The 18,281-nt window shown below is 37.0% G+C and overlaps 1 protein-coding gene and 1 pseudogene across 1 annotated transcript in view; one reads left to right on the forward strand and one right to left on the reverse strand.

Moving 5' to 3' along the window:
- The window catches only part of GRM8 (glutamate metabotropic receptor 8), a 756,021-nt gene that overhangs the window by 13,503 nt on the left and 724,237 nt on the right, over positions 1-18,281 (reverse strand). The window lies entirely within an intron of this gene.
- LOC122213632 lies at positions 11,505-14,215 on the forward strand (annotated as a pseudogene).

Genomic DNA, 18,281 nt, shown 5'->3' on the forward strand with positions numbered 1-18,281 from the left:
AGGTATCTCTTTCTGTCTCTCTCCACATTGCTCTATTGATCATCATATTTGGCATTATGGCCTTAAACCAGGACTGGCTTCCTGACTATACCACCTGCATGCAAGCCCCTTCACTCAGAAGTCCTTTCATACTTGATTTCATGCTCTGCTGTCACTGTTTTGAAACTCTTAATAATCTTTGAGCAAGTAGACCTGCATTTTCAAATTTCACCAGGTCCTACAAGTAACATAGGTAGCTCTGCCTTAACAAACCACTTATGTACTGATGAATTCCAGGATTCTCTCGGGAAATCTAATTGCCTTCTGGGTCCTCCCCTTGGATATCTGATGTATACATAAAACTAACAAGCATCTGAAGCCATCCTAAACCTGCTTTTTGGGTCATGAACTAATCCAGGGGATTCCATCATGAATTTTCCAAGGGACAAAGCCCTTGAAATTGTTCCTGACTCCTCTTATACACTCTTACTCTACCTATGAAGAATTCTGTTGATTCCATTTTCAAAATTTGTTCAGAAAGGTCATTTTCTGTTACTCCCACTGCAACTCCATTGGTCCTAGCCAACCCCATGTCTTATTTGGATTATCACTAGAGCTGTCCTATTGACTTCTCTTATTCTCTTGCTCTCTTCCATCTGATCATTGGATTGATCTTAACACAGCAGACAGAATAATCCCATTATTCACAAGTCAGGTTAAGTCACCCTACTCTCAAAACTTCATGATGACTTCCCATTGATGGTGTGCCTGCAATGGCCTACAAGTTCCTCTGAACAGACCTGGCTTTACTTTTTCTCTCATGCATTCTCTTCCCACCATTCTGGCCTCCTGGCTGATCCTGGAACATACCAACCATGCTTCTGCTTTGGGGTTTTTACATTTGAAGACTTGCTCTTTCATTTACTTTAGGTCTTTCCTGAACTGTTCTTTCCAGTGACAAGTTTCCTAAACACTGGTAAATACTATAACTCCCACCCTCCACCAGAAATCCCCAGCTTTATTTTACTTCTCAGAATCTAACATTTTCTAGCACAAAAGTCTCTATATTTTACTAATTTAATTTATGTATTGTCTGTTTCCCTTAATTAGAACAAAAATTACATGAGTACAAGGATTTTTACCCATTTTGTTCACTGTATAAACTCAATACCAAGAACACTTGGTTGGCATACATTTGCATATTCTTACTCTTGATTTTGGCAGTTAAAGGAAACAACTAATGTAGTGTCAAGAAGGGATCAGTAAATCAGATTTGAAATCTGGAAAATGGAAAATTTGAGGGTTCCATCCCCTCTCAAATCAACATCTAGGCTGGGACGGCAACTCTTGGATGGTTCTTTTAAACTGTAAGTATGACAATATTGTTCTCAACAACAGACAATATAAATTAAAAGTCAGTGGTCTACATCTGGGGATATGAGAACTCTGGATTCAGCTCTGGATCCCTCTCCCATGTAAAACATTATAACTGAGGGTAATTCACTCCCAGGATTTATAAGCTTCCATAGACCTAACTTATAGGAGACAATGGATGTAAAATATTGGCACAACATCCAGCATATAGTATCAATAAGCTATACCTATTATTGTCATAACTTAACGTTGACCCTGTCCTCCATTCATCCTCCTCCATTCCTCACACAGTAAGATTTAACAGTACTGCTCTCTCAAAATTAGCCTCACAATTTTTAACCTTTTAAATAAAGAACACACACATGTACACACACAAGATACAGGCATAAAATACCTATTCATATGGAAATATGCCTATGCTTGTGAGAAACTCTAGGGTCAGCACATTCAAAGACTCATAGTCTAGTTTCATTCTGAGAAAAAGCACCATCCTGAGTTGTTGTGCTTCTCCTGTCAGGTAGAAATCAGTGTTGCTGACCCACCCACAAGTCAGAGACATTACCCTGTGTTTTCATTAGAGGAAAGGAACATGGGTTTGCCCTGACCCATTTGTAGTCTCTCATCACATCCCCTTTTGGTCCTGACACATGTTAAAATGATGAGTCAAATCAAAGGGCAAAGCCTATGGATGCAGAACTGAGTTGGTTCACACGTGAGGTCTGAATCCTTAACCTTGGACTTATTGGGAATGGTGGGAACGAGATGCACAGAATAATAAAGTGTCAACCAATAAGTAAGAGATTAGCTCTGCCAAGGGTAGAAAAGGACAAGTGGAAGGAAACTCATGATCCTCTAAAGAGGAAGAACAGATATTGGATTTATAATGAGTGTTTATAATTAAATATACATGATATTTAATATTGGGTTAGTAAATACAGTAATTTATTCTTTATTAAAGTCTGATAGACATGTTATAACGTAGATGTTTTCAAGTAGAGTGTTATTAAATAAAATGTAGTCTTTAATTTTCAATTATTCTACATAGTATTATTCATAGAAACATAATAAAAATAATTTCTCAAACAATGATGTTGCATTTTCTACTGTGATATATGCAAATGAATATGAGGCATCTACTTGTTGTGTGTTTATTGGCTTCTCTTTTACAGGGATTTTTCTCTTTATTTCCCTCCATGGACTCCTGTTTTCATGCTGCCTTTTATCGTCTAGCCTTTTATCATTTTGCAACAGCATGATCAGAACTGAGAATAACAGTAAGGGAGATACCTTTAATTATAATGATTTGAACAGTATCTATTTGAACAAATACAAATATAATAAATATAATATTAACAAATAAACAACAGTTTAAAACTCTTTAGAAAGAAGGGACAGGAAACAATTACTGCAAGAACAAACTTTATCTATGAACTATGTAATCACACACACACACACACACACACACACATATGTTAATCCTTTGCTGGAATTTAAATTATAGGAGAAATTTATTACTTAGGTTGCATTACTGAAGGAAATTTGGTAACAGTATGGAAATGGTTCAACTATAATTTTGTAAAAGGTGCTAAATCTTGGTTCAACTAGATACTTCCCACATAAACTTTTATAAAGCCAAAAGAATTAAATCAGACCTCAGTGCAGGAACTTTCATGAAGACATAAGATAATATAGAAATACTATTGTTTTTTCCTAGTGATATTAATATAGTAACTAAGAACCAAGAGGAATGGTGTTATGGCTGAATTGTGTCCTCCCCAAAATTCATTTGTCAAATTCCTAACCTTAAGTGATTGTATTTGGAGATAGAATCTTTAAAGAGGTAATTAAGTTAAAATGAGGTCTTCAGGGTGGTCCCTAATTCAATCTGACTGGTGTCCTTATAAGAAGAGGAGATAAGGACACACAAATCACACCAGGGATGTGTGTGCACAGAGGAAAAGAGCAACTGAGGACACGGAAAGAAGGTGGCCATCTGAAAGCCCCTGACAGGCCTCAGAAGAAACCAGGACTGTTGACACTTTGATCTGTGACTTCTAGTCTCCAGATCTATGAGAAAATAAATTTATATTAAGCCCCCCAGTCTACGGTACTTTGTTATGGCAGCCCTAGCATGTTAACACAAGTGGAGAATTAATATCACTCAAAGAGTTCTAAAAGTTCTGTCATTATAATTAGTTTGTGCTTAACCATACTAATAACATCTCAAAGATTTCTGGTGATTAAACAGGTTAATTTAGGAACTACACAACAATTACAACCACAATAGCTATTAGTTGTTGAGGATAAGATATCAGCATTATGCCAAATATTTTATGCCTATTACTCCCTCAAAATAATTTTATTAATTCAAGAGTGGGTCTATTTTGGAGAACTTAAATACCATTATCAAAGTCACACAACTCATGAAGATAAAGCTGAGGCTTAAACTGAGGTTTGTCTCACTTGAAAGCCCATATCCTCACCACACACAATGGCTCTGATCAATACACAGAGATGTGAAAGAGCAGGAATAATATGGTTTGAATCTTCACCACATCAAATCAGAAAATCATCCTTTTTCTAATAGAGTTGGGCCAAATTTCTTAAAAATTAAGAAACTCCATTAAGGCACTTGACTTAATACCGAACTGAACATTTAGAGGCGTGGTGTTTTTTTTTTAAGACTGCTATTATCAGCCAGCTACTTTCCTCATAAGAAACTTCACTGCTGATCCTAGAAGAGCTCTTTCCTAGGATTATAATGATCTTGTTGAACTTAACAGAACCATCAAGCTGGAAATATGAACCACAAGAGCTGGATTAATGAATCTTTTTAAAGAGTTTGCAGTGGGCAGAGCAGAGAAGTAGCTGTTGGAACCACGACTACCAAAAGGGACAAGGATTCCCTTCCTTCAGGAGACAAATTGCAACCCACTGTTCCGGCACAGACACCACTCCATCTCACAGCCACCAGACACGGGCTACGGACAACACAGTAGGCAGACAACTGGGAATCAGTTGTACGGAAGAACAGACAGCCAAGAATTAGCAAATATTTACGGAGAACCAACACTATGGAAAAGAAGCATCAAGCTCCACAAACAGAATAATAAACACCCAAGGAAATAGATTCGATAGAGTTAATACAAGAACAGTTTAGAAGTAAAAATAATTATCCTTGAAAAGTTTTGAAAGAATAATGTATCCAGAAAAAGTATCAAATCAATATCATAAAAGCTAACATTTTTATCATTAAAATTAAAATTTCTATAGGTGAAGGACTTCTGATTCTGATTATGAAGGAGCAGCTATAATCAAACCAAGCCACTCACTAAGAATAACTATAAAAGAATCATAAAGTTAAAAGAATAAGAAAGAATATGTTTGGAGGCATCAGAGAAGAACCAAGGCAGCCAGGACTCAAGGGGCCAAGATCCTAGGAAGTAAAAAAAAAAACAAAACACCACAAACCTTGATGTGAGCCAGGAATTCTCCACTGCTTTTATCCATAAGAAATGTGCTGATTCAATGTATGAGTGTTCGAGGGCAGAAATCTTTAGAAAGACCTTTCAGCAGTCTCATGGGGCTGGGGAGACAAAAACTGGAATTCAGGGTTACCAATGCAGCCAGACTTGAGCACCCAAGACTCCAGGGTACTACAGAGAGATGAACCTGATATTTTACACCGATTTTTTTTCTTGAGACTTTGCTGAACCCCAACAGGCTAAAAAAATCAAACATAATTCAGATTCAGAGGCTAAAAAGCTATACAGACTATGCAACCTTATCATGGTGCAAGGGAAATAGAAGTTGGAATTCAAGTCCATTAATTAGGATGGGTAATCATGAGCATCCTGGACTTTTAGCTAATATATCTGAGGAGATATCTTCCAGGATAAAAGAAAAATAAAAAATAGACAAACCCATAGAAAGACCAAAACGTAGCCTCAAATTATCCTGGTCCCAGATTATAACAAGGTGAAATGCCTCTATTTTAATTGCTGACTAATAAAGAGTTGAAGCTTCTCTGGAAGAAAAAGAAATCTATAACATCTACATTGTTTTTAATGCAGAGAGTCAGGTATTCATTTAAAGATTACCAACCAGGCATGCCAGGATACAGGAAGAAATGACCAAAACCAAGGGGGAAAAAAATCTCAGAAGGTAGTAATGATGCCACAGGTGATCTAGATACTAAACTTCTCAAAAGTTTACAAAAACTTGAACATAAATATATTGAAAACAACACATAACTGGAATATGTATATTTAAAAACTGAAGTATATACATATGTATTTTAAGAGTCAAAGAATGATGGGACTTTAAAATGTAATAATTGAATTTTATAGATGAGTTTAACAATGGGTCACATACAGTAGAGAACATGACTAGTGAACTGAAAGATAGCTCAGTAGAAAATGTCCATATTGAAGCAAAGAGATTATAATTAAAATTTTAAAATACAGAAAACATTATTAGAGATATATAAAAGAAGATACAAAATTTGAATGTAGATGAATTTGGGGTCCCAGAAAAGAGAGATATAGTAGGTAAGAAGAAAAAAACTTAAAGAGATAATGGTCAAGAATTTTTCAAAGACTAACAAAAGATAGTCTATTAAATTGCACAGAGGAGGGGCGCCTGGGTGGCTTGGTTGGTTAAGCGTCCGACTTCGGCTCAGGTCACGATCTCACGGTTCGTGAGTTCGAGCCCCACGTCGGGCTCTGTGCTGACAGCTCAGAGCCTGGAGCCTGTTTCAGATTCTGTGTTTCCCTCTCTCTCTCTGCCCCTCCCCTGTTCATGCTCTGTCTCTCTCTGTCTCAAAGATAAATAAACGTTAAAAAAAATTAAATTGCACAGAGGAAATTTACCACAGGACCATATTCTGGGTAGTCTTTTAACAAATTTCAAAGTTTTGATACAGAGTATGTTAATCTGACTAACATGGAATTAGGGTAAAAGAAGAATTAGGGTAGAGATAAATAACAAAAGATACAAGAAAAGCACCGGATGATTGCAAATTAAACAACACATTTCAAAATCACTTGTAGGTCAAAGAAGAACGTACGCTGAAAATTAGAAAATATTTTGCACTGAATAATAATGACGATGCAACATATCAAAAGTTGTGAGATACCGCTAAAGCAGACTTAACATATATTAGAAACGGAGACATGAATAGACACTTTCCCAAAGGAGGCATCTAGATGGCTAACAGGCACATGAAAAGATGTTCAACATCACTCATCAAAGACATACAAATCAAAACTACAGTGAGATACCACCTCACACCTGTCAGAATGGCTAAAATTAACAACTCAGGCAACAACAGATGTTGGTGAGGATACAGGGAAAAAGGAACACTTCAGTACTATTGGTGGGAATGCAAACTGGTGCAGCCACTCTGGAAAACAGTATGGAGGTTCGTCAAAAGATTAAAAATAAGACTACCCTCCAACCCAGCCATTGCACTACTAGGTATCTGGATAGAGGAGTGCTGATTCGAAGGGGCACATGCATCCTAATATTTATAGCAGTACTATTGACAAGAGCCAAATTATGGAAAGAGCCCAAATGTCCATCAACTGATGAATGGATAAAGAAGATGTGATACACACACACACACACACACACACACACACACACACCCCAAGTGGAATACCACTTGGCAATCAAAAAGAATGAATCTTGCCATTTGCAATGGCATGGATAGAACTAGAGTGTATCATGCTAAGTGAAATAAGTCAGTCAGAGAAAGGCAAATATCATATTCATTCATATGTGGAATTTAAGAACCACAACAGATGAACATAGGGGAAGGAAGAAAAAATAGGATAAAAACAGAGAGAGAGGCAAATCATATCTTGTGATAGGTAGTGCCTAAGAATTTAGGAAGTGCAGTTCCTTTCAGATTAGAGATCCAAGTTCTCAGGAAATGTAGTGGCAGAAACAGTTTTCCTGATATCCCATATCCTCTTCTAATCTATTGTGTCTCCCTGCTGTTTGGAAAGGAGGACAATGGTGATGAGCACCCTTCTCCAGAGAGCTGAAGAGACTAATTACAGTTGCAGAGCAGGGTCTTCACTCATCCCTTATCCATGGACTGTCTCTGAAGAGCCTGAATATTTTTTAAAAATTTTTTTTAACGTTTATTTATTTTTGAGACAGAGAGAGACAGAGCACGAACGGGGGAGGGGCAGAGAGAGAGGGAGACACAGAATCGGAAGCAGGCTCCAGGCTCTGAGCCATCAGCCCAGAGCCCGCCGCGGGGCTCGAACTCACGGACCGCGAGATCTTGACCTGAGCTGAAGTCAGACGCTTAACCGACTGAGCCACCCAGGCGCCCCATGAAGAGCCTGAATATTAAGATTGGCTGCTTTACTAAGATGAGCCTTAGGACAGGTGAGTTGGGGAAAGGATAAATATAGCCCTCTCTGAAAGGGTTATGACTCCATATGGGACTTAGCCTCAAAGACTCAAAACCTTCCCTGTGTCCCAAGCTCTGATGAATGGCATCTTCCATAACTCTGGGATGATGGCTTCTCTGCTCCAGCAATATTTTTGCCTACTTTTGTCATGTACATGCCCAATGCCTATATTCTGTTTGTTCTGACCTCATCATATCACCATTTCTGGGACGATCCAGAAAGGAGTGTCTTTCAGTGTAAGGAAATCTTGTTCCTAGAACTGACACCTCCAGAAGATACAGATGAATGTCAAAGTAGCCAGATTTCCTTTCCTTTCCTTCCCTTTCCTTTCCTTTCCTTTCTTTTCTTTTCTTTTCTTTCTTTTCTTTATCTTTTCTTTTTTGAGAGTGAGAGAGAGGGCACAAGTGAACGAATGGCAGAGAGAGAGAGAGAGAGAGAGAGAAGTGGGGCTCACCCAAGGCTCATGCTCACCTGATGCAAGGCTTGTACTCATCCGGAGTGGGGCATGAGCTCACCCGAAGCAGGGCTCAAGCTTACCCAAAGCAGGACTTGAACTCACCAACTATGAGATCATGACCTGAGCAGAAGTCAGATGCTTAACAAGGAGCCGCCCAGGTGTCCTAGACAGATTTCTATGGAGGAAATACTTCAGATCTAATATTGTTTTATACTTTGTATTACTGCCTGTCATGCCTGACACAGACACGTGGATCTGCCTGAATGCCAGCAATGGCAGAAGCATTCAGGAAAACCAGAACTTTACCAATACATATGGTGACCTCCCCAAGTCTTCATGCCTAGCCATGGTGAAGTCATGCTACTAATATCAGACCAGTGATCTGCTTCACTGTGTACTGAGCACACAAATTGGCACTAAGTACCTCATGTTGGAAGCTCAGTTATTTGTAGTAATGACAGCTTTCAGGAAAAGAGAATTATTTCAAATGGGTCTCAGACATCGACCCACCCAGCAATCACAGCCTAAAGAAGTTGTGGCTATCAAATAACCACCAGTGAAAGGTGGAGAATGTTTTCAGAAGGCTTACACTTTTCTATCACAGTTAAAAGTTCCTCTTCCTACAGATTATTCCATAAACTCTATGGTGTGAAAGAGAGCTTGGTTGTTCCACAATCCCATTAAAGCTGAAAAACCTTGTCCAGCTTTAGCAGAGGCATATACTTAGAATGAAGTTTCTAGAAACTAACGCAAGGTCCCTTCCACAGTAGTTTCAACCAACCACCAGGACTATTTCTTGACATTCATATTATCCTATGCATAGTCCTGCAAATGAGGTAAGTTAGAAGAGATTGTGAAGTACGAGCTAGAACCATGAAATTTGTGGAGCATATTCTAGAGCCATCAATCCATCAGAAGTCTCAAGCATGTAACTCTCCTGGGATACTGAACCCAGAATTTATCTCAGATTTCTCCCCTTCCAGAAAGCATGGTTCCAGAATTGGCCTCATTGATACGCTGCATGCAGATGATTCATTTTGACTCCACATGGATCAACTGAACCACTGCTTAGGTCCTGAATGGCCTGACTCACTGGCATCTGAGTCTTCTCCTGGGGGCCTATGTTGCTTTGTTGAGAGTAAGATCACCAAATTACTCTTCTAGTTGTCAGGCAGCATCCAAAAGGATGAGCTCTGACATTAAATATTCTGCTGAACCATCGAGCAGGATACTGGAACTTTCTTGAAACTCACTCAGCTCTTTACCCTACCCTCACCTGTAACCAACTTTACAGTGCTCTGTAATGCCATTCTCCAACAAACTCCTCTATAGCCCCAGTCTCTTCTCCCTGCCTCTACCCTGCAGCCTTCACTGAAACTTCTTTCCTCCTAAAAATATTGTTTCTCTTCCAGTCTCTCAAGTGATGGTTGTTTTTATTCCCTTGATCCATGTCCCTCAGGGAAGACAATAGGTTAGGGCATTCCATATTCCCCTTTGCTGTTTCTGGATCATTACAGACTCATCCTTTCCCTCAAATATCTTGCCTTATTAACTGTCATAACATTCAACCGTATACCCTCTCTCTTCTTGTTTCTATACTTGCCATCATTTGCCCTCTTTCCTTGATTCATTCATCCTCTTACTCTTACAAGCAATGCGGTTATTTTGGATAAATTCCACATCCATGTACATGTCTGTTCCATCCCCCGATATATTACTTAGATTATTTTCCTCATCCTCCTCCTTTGCAATGATGTTGTCCTTTACTCCATCCATCTTAGCCACTCATACTCATGATCACAGCCAGAATCTTAAATAGTCTTTTTAGTTTCTTGGAATAAAAGTTTAAAAAACACTTGTGGCTTAATATATTGGTTTTGGGTGAGAGATTATTTACATTAGCCTGTATTTTTCTTTAAGTCACTCTATTTTTCACTTAGAATAAATATAGAGTTGTGTTCACAGGCTTCAGTGATGTGAGCACTGTTACCCAGGTATGACAAGTATCTAATATCCAGAAGGGATGAGTATTTCTCATTTCTCATAATGCATGTTTCTGTAAGGAAATGGCTTGCCAGACAGCCTGTTAAGGTACCAGGATTAATGTAAATGTGTTCAGGGATCTTTTGCGATAAAACTGATTATGACTGGCTCCAAGTGTTTTAAAATCAAGGCTGTTAACTTTGATCATACGTCACCATGATAGAATGTGGACTTTTCCAAGTGTGAAAATACCTGGATTATCCTAAATAATAAAGTACTGCAACTTGTATTTTTCTAAATAATAAAAAAAGTAAACCGAGCTAATATCAAATAAAGTATGCATAGTTATAATAGCTGTTTTCTACATTATAGCGTCAACATTTTTAATTAAATATTTTATATTCAGAAAATGACTTTACATGTATAGGTTTTTATGTTAATTACCAACAACAATATTTGCTATAGTTTTCATTGCCAAGGTCCTATTAGATGATAGATTAAATAAACTTTTATGGATGGCATAAAGACAACTGTCATATGTACCATTGTGTGTATAAAATAATATCTCAAAGACCACAAGTCAACTATAAACAGAATTTTGAAACAAACTATTTTTAAGTTGGAGGACCATCTGGAAGCTATTATTAAAACTGTGTTCCTAAGAGCAGGCATGGAGAATTATGTGGACAAATTATCCCATTGGTAAATCTGATAGACTGATTTCCAAATATGTTCAAACTATTGATGCTTCAGACTTTGGAATAACTACACCCGAGTGAAACCTTTAATTGCCATGGAGGAAACGGCTCTCAGTACTCTCTCTTTTAATGTTATGGAAAAAACAGTCCTGTACCTTTTTTTTTCTTTTATTACTCTTACCAAGAAGCTTTAAGTGCAAAGTTATAAATATGGTAGCTTAACAAGGAAAACATTTTGAGGGAAAAAACACAGTTTAAATTGGGATAATGGGGGTAACATAGGTATCAAAATGTGTGCTCCTCCTTCTAGTTTATGGAATTGTTTCTGGGAAGTTCCTGATCAGGCAGGGGCAACTCTGGCTAGAAACAGTGTGACCTTTTAACTAGTTTTCAACCAATATCATGTGAAAATAAAGGACAAATGTCATAAAAGTGTTTTTATAGAATGTACTATGAGAAACCAAGAGGTATGGGTACTTTCTCCGCAGCCCTTTCCCCTTTCGCCTTTTCGCTGTGTATGCTAAGGAGGTACTGGAGGGCGGTAAGACTGTAAAACTGAATAAATAGGGATTCCTGAATGACCACATGGAGGAGAGCAGCCAGAAAGCCAGAAACAGCTTCATGTTGTTATGTGAGTGGGAAATACAGTGGGTACTCAGAGCATCACTCTGCGTTATTTCTCTGCAGGTGGTGGATTTGTACTGACCAAATGGTCAGTCAGCCCCTCTGGCTAATGTGTGATGGCTGAGCTGAGTGAAGGATACTGTCTATGGCTGTGTCAGAAAAATGAATTAACAATATCCTCAGATGGATTGTAATGATCGACCTTGAGAACATCATTACCATGTTCTAACAAAGTGTCTAGTCTAGCGATATAATCCCAAGCCATGAAATTTATTCCTAGGGTCAGTGACCTTGCTCTTTGGTTAGGGAAAGAATGAACCAAGCTAGGTTTTCTATTAAATTTTCAAGGAAGAATCATTTCAGGCACTTTATATAGGTTTCAGTACCTGAGGGAGTTTATAGGAAAGTAAACCTATATAACTCAGCACTTCCAAAAGGAAGTTGGACCGTCAAATTAATCGTCTAAAATTCCAAAGTCAGCAACTTAGCACCTGTGCCTGATGTACAGCTCTCTCTTTTGACCTCTTTCCCTCAGTTAGTCCACATCTGACACTGCCTCTAACCAACTTTCTTGTCACTGGAAACAACTATTGCCAATCTCTGAAAATTTAAAAAAAAAAAAGCTACAGAATTATGGAGAAATCTTCTCTCACACAGTAAACTTTGTCCAAGTTTTATAGCTTACTTCTTTTTTTAACATTTATACTTTGTTTCTATTGCATAGACTTCCCTCTGTGTCCTTTTTAATTCATGATTTTCTTTTAGATATTATTGCCCTTAACTATTTACTCCACTCTTCCCCATAATGATTACACATCTTTGCTTATTGTCATATTTTTGAACCACTCCTCAGGGAAGGATTTCTTTCTCCATCTCATCTTTATCAAGGCTCATCATGTGATATGTTTTCAACAATAAGTTGTGAACAGATACAATGTACATCATGCCTGAGCAGAGGAAGCTTTAAGCATCGAGTGGTTGGTTCCTGCTGTTCTCTCTGCCAAGAGAATCTATATTCCAGATGGAGGCTGTCCTTCAGCAGTGCAACTATAAATCCCTGACAAGCAATGCAGCTGACAAATAAACCACTGTTGCTTTTTTTTTTTTTTTTTTTTGAGTTGTTTATTACAGCAGCATTCACTAGCAAAGCCTAACTAATATATTCTGGAGACTCAATTTGGTGCAGTTGAAAGGCCATCCTATGAAGAGAGTCAGAAAGCCAAAGTTAAAATGCGTGACTTTGCCACCCCCGGTTATGATAACTCCGAGCCAATAAATTAACTTCTATGAGTCTTTTTTTCGTATATAAAACAGGAAAAATTATTCCTGACCTGATAAGCTAACAGGGTTGATTATGTATACCATATAAAAAAGCATTCTGAAAGTACTGAAATCAAATACAATGGTTGGCTGTTAATGTTATTCAGTACCAATATATTCCCTCAAGTATTCCTGCCTTCAGCTTTTCTGTTAAATATAAGGAATTTAGGAACATCTGGCTTTCACAAAGGGTTGATCAGGGGCAGTAAGACTGAAACAATACAACCAAGCCAAAGAGGTAATTAGAGGTAAAGATCAGGTCATCCTGCGGAAATCATGATTCAGTGGGGAACTCAGAAAACCCTAGTCAGGGTGGAGAAAGAGAGCCTTACTAACTGGAACAAAACCAAAGAGAGTACTAGTGGGGAGGAGAGTTCCCCCAAACCTAGGATAATAATAAATATTTACAATAGTGTTTATTATGTGCCAGGCTCTTTATAAGCACTTCTCATGCATTTTCGCTTTATAGGAATTCTCACAGCTCTCTGAAGGAGGTACAATGCTTATCCACACTTTGCAGATGAAGAAATGAGGTACTGAGTATTAGGACACTTGCCCAAGGTCACAGGGCTAGTGAGTGCCACGGCTGGGATCCCTTTGACCAGATCAGTGATTCTATAGCTCTAAGAAAGGAAAAGGAGCAAAGTTTCATAAATTCTAAAAAACAAAACCAAAACCCACTGTATTCAAGGGGAAAACATAAAAGAAAATTGATAATCAACTAGGGTAAACCTATCCATTCCTTGCTAAGAAAAGTTATTACTATCAATACTTAAAATAGCAGGAAAAAAATGAAAAATATTAACTTGATTCTCTGTTGTTTCCAAGACAGTAATTTCTCATTAGGAATACATTCTGCTTAAAATAAAATCACCTTTGCTCTTCCTGCCCCCTGCCCCTCTGTCTTCTCTGCACTGGGAGCAACTCTCCTGCCAAAGTCCCTTAGTGCAAAGTTAGTCTGCCCCTTCTTGGTCAGGAGCACCTCTCAGCTGCTGAGCCAGTCACTGTCTGCAGTGTCGCTAAAACCACTGGAGACACTGACAGATGGAGCCTTGGCAGCTTGGCAGTCCCACAACCCCCGACCTCACGTATTCCCAGCCGCAGCTTCCGAACCAGTGCCATTTCAAGGGACAGGACACAGCAGCCAAGTGCACTGGGGCTGGGGCTGCCACGGTGGGGGTGGCTGGCTCCAGGGCTGGGACAGGGACTGCATTTGGGAGCCTCATCATTGGTTATGCCAGGAGCCCCTCCCTGAACAGCTCTTCTCCTACACCATTCTGGGCTTTGCCCTCCCGGAGGCCATGGGACTCTTTTGCATGGTGGTGGCCTTTCTCGTCCTCTTCTCCATGTGACAGAGCTTCTCTACTTCCCATAGGTCTTTTTCCAGTGTCTCCTCTGCCCTGTTTGCTCCTTTTCCTATATCTCCCCAGGCAGTCTGGGGAACGTGGCTGGCTCAGGGTTTGACAGAGGGAAGACAAATAAATACTGTATCAATAAGAAAAAACAAAATAAAATAAACAAAATCATATATGTGAACAAAGACTTATTTACGAAGATGATAATTAGTAATTATTATTAAAATTTTTTTAAGTGGCATAACCCAATGACCAAAAATAGAAGAATACATAAATAATGGCACAGCCATGGGAAACAATAATCTAAAGAATAACATATGTCGAGACAGATCTGAATCTATGCTACCATCTCAAGACATTTACCTCTAAGACCAAAGTTACAAAGAAACCAAAACATTAGCCCTCACTATTCATGAGCAATAGAGTCATGGGTAGTATTTCTTTCTTTCTGGTTTTTTGGTCTAAATTTTTAAAATTTTCTACACTGTGTATAAATTGCTTTTACAAACTAAACAAAGGAGAAACTAAACAAAGGAGATATGCCCTTCATTTTGCAGGTACATGAATGTATATGTGTGTGTTTTATTAAAAACAACAAAGAGAATAACTAATGAAAGGATATAAATGAGACCAGCTTTCAGTAGCTCCCTCTTGCCACTGAGGAAGTGGATGAAGTGAACGAGTAAGCCATATCCCTTGTTGACCAGACAAATTTATAGAAATATGATTGCAGTGGGGTTTGCATGACTCTTCGAACATGACAATGAGTAAAGTTAATTGCCCTCATAGAGAATTACTCCTGTCTTTGAAGTAGGCATTATCTTAATGAATTAGAAAATAAAAATTTAAAACTATTAGTTTTTTTTTATTTAGGAACATAATAATTGAGTAGCTCTTTGCAAATATATGCTTACAGACTATTTATTTACTGTTGATTTTGCAACCCTTTTGAACACTAGTTTGTATTTATCAATGTATTTACACAAGGCCAATAAGAAATTCTTTATAAATTTTATCTTACTTCACAAGAACTATACATTATATGCATTCAGTCCATTGATAACTCAGAGTTCTACAATATGCAGTTTTTGGTGAATTTTGGTGTGTCAAAAGACATACAATTTGTTACCGTATATTTTCTTTTTACTTTAGGAAATTGTGATCTTTGCATGAGGCTAATTTCCCTTTTAGAAAGTTAACTCATTTGTAACAAAAACTTTCAGTTGTTACATTTTATATCGTAAATTATGTTTTCATATTATATTTAAATGAACATACATTTGACATAATTAGAATACTCCAAATATTCAGTATTTGGCAACATTCAAAAGCACTTCTTAGATAATTTCCATGTTTCTTAATCAAATTTTAATAGCTGCATAATTTCAATTCTGTTGACAACAAATTAAATTAATATCCTGGTGTTATATATTTAGATTTTTGTTTCCATTTGGGGCTATATTATCTAAAATTACTTTCCTCATCACTCCTTATCTGTATTTCAAAGCCTGAACTTTTAGTCCCTCATTTATCTCCCATTTACTACATATTTTCTACTTCCACCACATCTTTATGGATATCTTTTGCTCAGGTATTTTTACTTTGATTATAATATTTCTTTAGAATTACTACTAGAAATGGATTTATTTAAACAAAAACATTTATAGATCATATCGGTCAGGATTCAACCAGAGAAGCAGAACCAACTTCTAAGACTAGATAGATAGATAATAGATGATGGATAGACAGGTAAATGGATAGATAGATGGTGACAGATTAATAGATGATAAATCTCCTTGGATACCCTTTGTCCTTTACAATTCCAGTTCAATTTTCATACACACACACATACATGCACACACACCTACTAGAATTTTGATTGGGATTGCATTAGTATATAGATCAATTTGCATATTTGATATCTTTGCAAATTAAGTCTTCCCACCTGGGAATGTTTTATATACTTCCATTCATTTAGGTCCTCTTGTTAATATATTTCCATATTATTTAGTAGTTTCAGTATAGAGATCATGTGCTTATTTTGTCAGATTTATTTCTAGGTATTTGGTATTTATGTTATTAGAAATTCTTTATAAAATTTCATTTTTATGTGTTCATTTTCTATATAGAAATACAATTAATTATATATATTGGCTTATATTCAGTGACCTTGTTACGTTTACTTATTAATTCTAACAGCTTAGCCGTAGGGTCCTTTAGAATATCTATATTCACAATTCATGTCATTTGTAAATAATGAGAGTTTTTTCCTTTTTAAACTTTATGCCTTTTATTTGTCTGTCTTGGCATGTTACACTGGGTAAGAATACGATCATGACACTAACAGTGATAATGGGTATCTTTGTTTTTCCCCCTGAATTCAGGGAGAAAATTTTCAATAATGTACCATTAAGTAGGATTTTCGCTGCATTTTATTTAACTATTCGCTATCAAATTAAGAGAGTTTTTTTCTTTTATTTCTTTTTTTAAAATTTTTATTTATTTTGAGAGAGAAAGAGACAGCGTGAGTAGGGGAGGAGCAGAGAGAGAGGGAGACACAGAATCTGAAGCAGGCTCTAGGCTCTGAGCTGTCAGCACAAAGCCTGATGGTGGGGCTTGAACTCTTGAACCGTAAGATCATGATCCGAGCCAAAGTTGGGCGCTTAATTGACTAAGCCACCCAGGTGTCCCTAAGAAAGTTTTTTTTTCTATTCCTAATTTGATAACAGTGATTTTTAAGTTATAGGATATTAATTTTAATGAATTTTGGTTACTTTAAGAATTGGCTTTTTACATTGTTTCAGTCTTCCTGTCTACAGAATGCATACTTTATTCAAATCTTGTTTTCATTCTTTGAACGGAATCCTGTAATTTTCTTGTTAGAATTATTATCCTATATTATATTTTTATTAGAAGTTAGATTTTATTGGGGCGCCTGGGTGGCTCAGTTGGTTAAGCATCCGACTTCGGCTCAGGTCATGATCTCACGGTCCGTGAGTTCGAGCCCCGCGACGGGCTCTGTGCTGACAGCTCAGTTCTTGGAGCCCATTTCAGATTCTGTGTCTCCCTCTCTCTCTGCCCCTCCCCTGTTCATGCTCTGTCTCTCTCTGTCTCAAAAATAAATAAACGTTAAAAAAAAATTTAAAAAAAAGAAGTTAGATTTTATTATATTTTCTTATTAGAATTATTCTTGGAATTTAATGATTCCATTATTAATGGGGTATTTTTTTTACCCATTACATTTTCTAACTGGTAGGATAGAAGAAAGATGTTGATTTTTTGTTTGCTATTTATAATGTATGTGGTCATTGTATTGTGCCCTAAAATTTCTTATTAATGTAAGAAGCATTTATTTGATGTCTTTTGATATCCTAGGGATATGGTAGGTGGAAAGAAAGATACTTTTCCCTCTTCCTTGTCAAGAACTGGGACTCTTAATTCTGTTTAATGTCTAATTGCACTAGCCTAAATTTCTGGACAAATTCTAAATAAAACTGATGCAAATAAACATCCTTCTTTTGTTGCTGATTTTGTCAAGAATCCCTCTGGAATCTCATCATTATGAATGATGCTAAATTTTTAAGATGCATACACTTCATTATAAAATGGGAACATCTGTCTATTATTATTTTTCTCAAAGATATTTTTGTCTTTTAAAAAATAACAGGTATTGAAAGTTTCATGGGTTGTCTTTTTGTTTGTTTTGTTTTGTTTTTGTTTTACATGATCCACTGATAGGATCTTAAGGCTTTTATGATTTGACCAGTTAACTAGATACCCTGGTATATTTATTATCGTCTCCATTTGTAAGTGTTTTAATGTTCTGTTGAATTGCTGCTTCCAGTATTTTACTTACTTTTATATCTTTATTCATAAGAATGGTTAGTGTAGCACCTGTTAAGTAATATGTACATTCTTAATAACATATTGCCTTATAATAACCAAGGCATCTTAAGAATACTATAAGTTCTTAAAAAATAAAAACAGTCAGTGTTTAAGGAAAGGACAGAAAAAAAAATCAAAGTATATTTTATCACCAAACTAAAATGTGTCTTAGAATTTA

This window comes from Panthera leo, chromosome A2 (genome assembly GCF_018350215.1).
Source record: "Panthera leo isolate Ple1 chromosome A2, P.leo_Ple1_pat1.1, whole genome shotgun sequence".
Classification (NCBI taxonomy): domain Eukaryota; kingdom Metazoa; phylum Chordata; class Mammalia; order Carnivora; family Felidae; genus Panthera; species Panthera leo.